At 42.9% G+C, this 6434-nt stretch overlaps 1 long non-coding RNA gene across 1 annotated transcript; it reads left to right on the top strand.

Moving 5' to 3' along the window:
- The first annotated feature begins 2380 nt into the window (after window positions 1-2380).
- On the top strand, window positions 2381-3585 carry LOC148685836 (uncharacterized). The gene is made up of 2 exons (XR_015949448.1): window positions 2381-3195; window positions 3245-3585. It is a non-coding gene; the product is annotated as an uncharacterized LOC148685836 (long non-coding RNA).
- The last annotated feature ends 2849 nt before the right edge of the window (window positions 3586-6434 follow it).

The raw sequence follows: 6434 nt of genomic DNA, 5'->3' as shown, positions 1-6434 counted from the left end.
TCATCCCAGTTTCTGATTTGATCCCAGAATGTCTTGTTTTTCCATTTGTTGTTCAGTCGTTTAGTCGTGTCCGGCTCTGCATGACCCCATGGACCATAGCACACCAGGCACTCCTGTCTTCCACTGCCTCCCGCAGTTTGGTCAAACTCATGTTAGTAGCTTCGAGAACACTGTCCAACCATCTCATCCTCTGTCGTCCCCTTCTCCTAGTGCCCTCAGTCTTTCCCAACATCAGGGTCTTTTCCAGGGAGTCTTCTCTTCTCATGAGGTGGCCAAAGTATTGAAGCCTCAGCTTCACGATCTGTCCTTCCAGTGAGCACTCAGGGCTGATTTCCTTCAGAATGGATAGGTTTGATCTTCTTGCAGTCCATGGGACTCTCAAGAGTCTCCTCCAGCACCATAATTCAAAAGCATCAATTCTTCGGTGATCAGCTTTATTTATGGTCCAGCTCTCGCTTCCATACATCACTACTGGGAAAACCATAGCTTTAACTATACAGACCTTTGTCGGCAAGGTGTCCCTATTTTCATCAGAGAATGAGTTATGCGATCCCCGAGCTAAGGAGATAAGTAGTTATACAACTTTTAGAAGACATCTGAAGGCAGCCCTGCCTAGGAAAGTTTTTTAATGTTTTATTATGTTTTCACATATGTTTGAAGCTGCTTGGAATGGCCGAAGCACCCTAGTTATATGCACGAGGTATAAATAATGTTGTTGTTGTTGTTGTTGTTGTTGTGGAATAAAAGGTAAAGGGGCCCCTGACCATCAGGTCCAGTCGTGTCCGACTCTGGGGTTGCGGCGCTCATCTCGCTCTATAGGCCGAGGGAGCCGGCGTTTGTCCGCAGACAGCTTCCGGGTCATGTGGCCAGCATGACAAAGCTGCTTCTGGCGAACTAGAGCAGCGCACGGAAATGCCGTTTACCTTCCCGCCGGAGTGGTCCCTATTTATCTACTTGCACTTTGATGTGCTTTCGAACTGCTAGGTGGGCAGGAGCTGGGACCGAGCAACGGGAGCTCACCCCGTTGCAGGGATTCGAACCACCGACCTTCTGATCAGCAAGCCCTAGACTCTGTGGTTTAACCCACAGCGCAACCTGGGTCCCTCTGTTGTGGAATAGGATGTCCCTCTTTTCACTGGAGAAATATTGGAGGGTATGGTAACTGAATTAAGCCTTTCCTCTCTGCATCACCCCATTTGGGTTGTGTTTCTTGGTCATGCTAGCATATGACAGACTGTCAGAAGACTGTTCCAGAACTTTGGGAACTTTTGTACATTTATCTAACTGCATTTTAACCAACGTGCTTCAACCTAGGACTGGAGTATTCAAGGACAACGTGCAGCTCAATGAACTCAATCCATTTGAATGGCATAAACCCAAAGGTTGTGCTTTTTTTGTCCCAATCCAGAAATTTTGCTTTATGAAATTCAGATGGCAACTTCATTTAATTTTTATAACCCACTGAGGTGACAAGGCTGACAATGAAACAAATGAAAATGTCACAAAATTAATTGCCATGCGCTGACACATCACAAAGTACCACGTCAAACAGTGAAGCAAATGTCTGGATTTGTTTAATCTGCATTATACATGTTAATTATGTAGCCTGCAGTTGGCTGATAATGAATCACATGGAGAAGGGCACATTACTGATTGGATGACTGATGAATGTAGAACTCCAGGGGGTTTGCTAAGTTAGTGCGTTGCAGTTCTGCTTTCATTTTCACAAAGACTAATTAAATGAACTAAACAAACACGAGTAAAATCAGAATACATTCATTTAGTACAAAATGCCAGCAAAGATCAGAAAGGATACAAACATTGATTTGCATAAATTATGATGAGAAATAAGTCAAACATAACTCGTATCTCTTGCTATCATTGCCTCTCAAATAGCACTATAGTAGCAGAAATATTTTTAAGTAATCCAAACTGACATCAGAATAACTATTCCAGAGTTAAATTAAATATACATATATTTAATTATATTAAATTAGTCTCATCAAGACTGCAGTGGAACTCCTGCCAAGGATTGGAGTTTTGTTGTTGCTGCTGCATGCGTTTTTCAAACGTTTTGAATTTGAACACCTTTCTGTGCTTTAAGAAAGCAAAAGTATGAACAGACTGCCCTACACAAAAGTGACAACATACCCCATTGATTTAAAAGAAATGTAATGTATTCAGGAATACTAAAAAAAATTTTAAAGGCCAGTTCTGAATGTTACGAACCACATTTAAAACTTCTTGCCAAAGTAAGGGAATTTAATAAGACACTGCAAGTTTAGGAAGTCCGTTTGGGAGGGGGAAGGACAGCACCTGGCTGAAATAGAGCTGCTGGTATCTTTTATGAAGATGAATCAGCGACTGGGGGTTCCGGTTTCCGCCGGCAGGAATGGCGGACCTGTTTTCCATCCCTCTGACCTTCGTAAGGAACTTGGCGGTTGCTAGGGGAGTAAATGGCAACCCCCTACCCTCTCCGGGGGTTACGGAGAGGGGCCGCTGGCCCGCGATGCCCCCAGACCCACTCCGACTGTTTATGGAGTGGGGGGAGCTTGGGCTGAAAAGCACTTACGAGGGCCAGGACTCCCGGACGCTAATCTGCATGGCGGGGATTTCCATGGTTAAAGAAGATAATTAGGCTTAAATCTATGGACATACTTCAGAAGGAGGGGAAGAAGCGCTGTTTACTGCTGAGAAATTTATGCTGCTGAGGGAGAGGAGTCAAAGGCTGTATATCATCTGGAAGAAGGATTGATGGGGACGGAGCGATAAGGGAATTGAGTTTTTTTTTATTTTTCTTCATATGAGTTACTTCGTACCTTCCCAGACGCGATGTCCTGGCTTGTTTGGAGTGAAAGAGAAGCAAAAGACTGTGTGAGTTGAACTTTATAAACTGTTGTTACTGAGCATATTTTTTAAAGATGTGGAGTTGCCGATGAGAAAAGCCCCCCCCCCCTAGTCGGACGGAAGGAGTCCTGGACGCGTTCGGAGGATTTATGAGCTGTGACGCACTTTGAATTGGAGCAGCGACCTGAAGCTAAGTTCAGCTATAGGGCAAGGAGATCCATTAATTTACCAAGAGTTTATGGTTTGATGTTTGGGTCTTCTGCCTGGAAAAGCTGTAAATTTTATAAAGATCGTTAATCTTCATGGCTATGAGAGAAAACGAAAGTGATTTGAGCTTTTTAAGATGGCGCTGCTTCGACGCAACAGGGAGCTCCAGACTAAGAAGATTTATGGGGAGGCTGGACTGATTAACCCACACAGGAGAAAGAACATTTGTGAAACCTTGTTTGATATTTATCTCAGCAGCTGGGAAACAATCGGTTGAAAGTGGAAAACATCTATGTGACTGTAAGGGGAAGATCTGGATTATTATGAACTTGGAGGACGATTTGAACTTTAGAAAAAAGACGGCAGTGGACGGTTGCGAGGAATCCCCAATTTCTTGAAGCATGGGAACCCAAATAAAAAATTTTCTAGACAATTTGGCATAACATTCGGTTTGATTGATATATATATGTGTATAATTTGAAATAATGAATGTGATATAATTGGTTTTAATTGGAAAATTAATAAAAATATATTTTTTTAAAAAAAGAAGATGAATCAGCGACTCTGTTCAGTTCCCGGAGCCTGAGGCATCCGCAAACCTTTATTTTACATTTCTGCTGGAGAGGAGATATTAGCATGGAACTTTAGAAGAAGCGAATATAAATAGTAGATAAATGCTCATGGTGCAGTACTTGAAAATTGTTTCTAATGGATATTGGCTTCCTCCTAATTTACGCCCACTCACCCACCCACCACAAGACATAAAATAAATAAACATATTAATTAATTGATCCAACACCGCCACATATATTGTACAATCAACAAGTATAGTGCATTATTCATTTGCCAACACACCCAAGAAGACTCGAGATGAGAAAGTTGGGTGACAAGTTATTAAAATATAACAACTATAAAAAGGTAAAGGTAAAGGGACCCCTGACCATTAGGTCCAGTCATGACCGACTCTGGGGTTGCGCGCTCATCTCGCGTTATTGGCCGAGGGAGCCGGTGTATAGCTTCCAGGTCATGTGGCCAGCATGACAAAGCCGCTTCTGGCAAACCAGAGCAGCACATGGAAATGCCGTTTACCTTCCCGCTGTAGCGGTTCCTATTTATCTACTTGCATTTTGACGTGCTTTCGAACTGCTAGGTTGGCAGGAGCTGGGACCAAGCAACAGGAGCTCAGGCCGTCACAGGGATTCGAACCGCCGACCTTCTGATCAGCAAGCCCTAGGCTCAGTGGTTTAACCACAGCGCCTATTTAACAACTATACAATCTTTAACAACTATGCATTACAATTTAACAATACAATTTAACAACTATACAATATTTAACAACTATACAATCTGCCAATCAGAATAATTGAGTCAAATTAACCAAAACCAATGAGGTCAATTGACAGGAGGATTTCGACTCTCCCATCTCCTGAGCCAGCTGCCAGACACACTCTGTTATCATGGAGCAATGAAAATCCTCCCCACTCACTTTGTCCTCTTTGGGTATATGGGCCTGACATGCGCACTGTGGCCCCATAGGCCCCATAGTTCACCCTGATGCACCTGGCAGGCCCAAACACCACTCCGGCTCCAATATTGGTCAGATGTTCTCCAAAATCCATTCATCTACCAGGAGCAAATGCCAATTAGCCAAATTCAAATGAAACACCACTCCAGCGATACAGACAACATCCAAAACAGTGGGAAGTAGGCCAAAAAAATGTTACATGGGCCAAATGGTGTCAACCCCAAAATTCCTCAGTCCCCTCAAAGAAGGCAACTAGCAGAGTCTATGCTGTAAAAGGGGGAGAAGGTTGGGGTCTCAGTGGGAAGAGTGTGGGATAGAGCAGGCTTAAATAGCCCGATCTCTATTTCTTCTCTATAGGTTAAATCTCCCTCCTCTTCTTGCAGGGAAGTAGGGGGTGAGAAATGTACACCCCAAACAGGGAAGGAACATTATCTGCAATATTCAAAATTTCCTTTTGCTAGAAAACCATTGACGCTTCGACATTCCTGACTTTTAATAGTATCCGCTTATCAAAACTCATCAGAAAGTCATTCACAACTCTAGCTCCTTTAAAGAAAGCCCAATTCTTTCCAAGTGGAGGACAGGAATCAGAGTTAGTCACACTATTGTGTAGCTTAGTGTTTATGGTTCTGTTATATGATTGACATTCTCCAGTTGTGACTTGACTAACTCATGCATTGTGTGAGGTTGCACTAGGGTCCCTTCCAACACGACACATCTCTTGATTCTATGAAAGAGAATCATTGTAGCATTGCATCAAGAATAGGGATGTAGGAGAGCAACATTTCTGTGCCACCTGGATTTTGTTGCATGCAGCACTGTTTCCATTCTGCTGCAGTTAGTCTCTGCCCAAAAGGATGTTATTTGTTTTGCTGCCTGCTGTAGCAAAATTATGTAAATTACATAATGGCATGCGATACCTTCAACAAGAAGTTCTAGATTCAATGCGGTTTAGAACAGATATGTTATTAACAAGCAAGCAGCCATATATGTATAGCACCCACCAAGTGAGCTCAACCTCCTCTAACTGAACAAGCTAACTGACAGGCTTGCTGTTCCTCGTCTTAAAGATGCAGTATTGTATATGACCATGGGGTATGTTTGCAAAGGGGGCTGCAGAACAGGAGACAGGGTGAAGCATGGAAATGGGGGGGGGTGGTCTGTGTCAAAGAGAGTTGATAAAAGGAGGGAGGAGAAGGGAGGGGAAATGGGGTGAGGGTGATAACAATGAGAGAGAGAGCATCAGCAGAATGGGGGTGAAGATAAAAGCAGAGGCATGAAAGTTTTTGCAGAATACGAGAGGATGGTGGCTTTATGATTGGGCAGAAGGCGAAAGAGAGAAGTGGCTTCAGAAATGAGCTTGGAAAAGTGAAAAGTGAGCTTAGTAATTGCATGGGGTGAAAAGGGGAAGCTTTAGGGGCTGATGATAGCTTTCTTTTTGCAGAGCGCGATATGTACATTCTACGAACGCATCCATACCCCTAAATATTATACTTTAGAAAGCAATGTGAGCATTGCATTAATAAACCCAGGCCTTCCCTGCAAAAGTGAAAAGTATGTTTATTTCAAAAGTAATCACATTAGGATAAATATTTTAATGCTTCAGCATCAAACCGTTTACACTTGAGCAGCCCCATTGATTCCAGTGGGGCTGGTTTCTAAAACTGATTGTAAGCGATTTAAGGCGCTGCTGTGTCTAACTTATCCATATGCATTTAGGAAAATGTTTCCACAGAGCAAACAGCTTATGAATATGAAAGCAAATGTTTGTCGACTGAGTCAATATTTTAATAGTGGAGTATTTTCCAGTGCATCCAGGATGCAAAATAAATATAGCTGCAGCCTGAAAGTTATG

Source organism: Zootoca vivipara, chromosome 4 (assembly GCF_965207765.1).
Source record: "Zootoca vivipara chromosome 4, rZooViv2.hap1.1, whole genome shotgun sequence".
NCBI lineage: Eukaryota > Metazoa > Chordata > Lepidosauria > Squamata > Lacertidae > Zootoca > Zootoca vivipara.
This window is presented reverse-complemented; position numbering and strand designations above follow the sequence as displayed.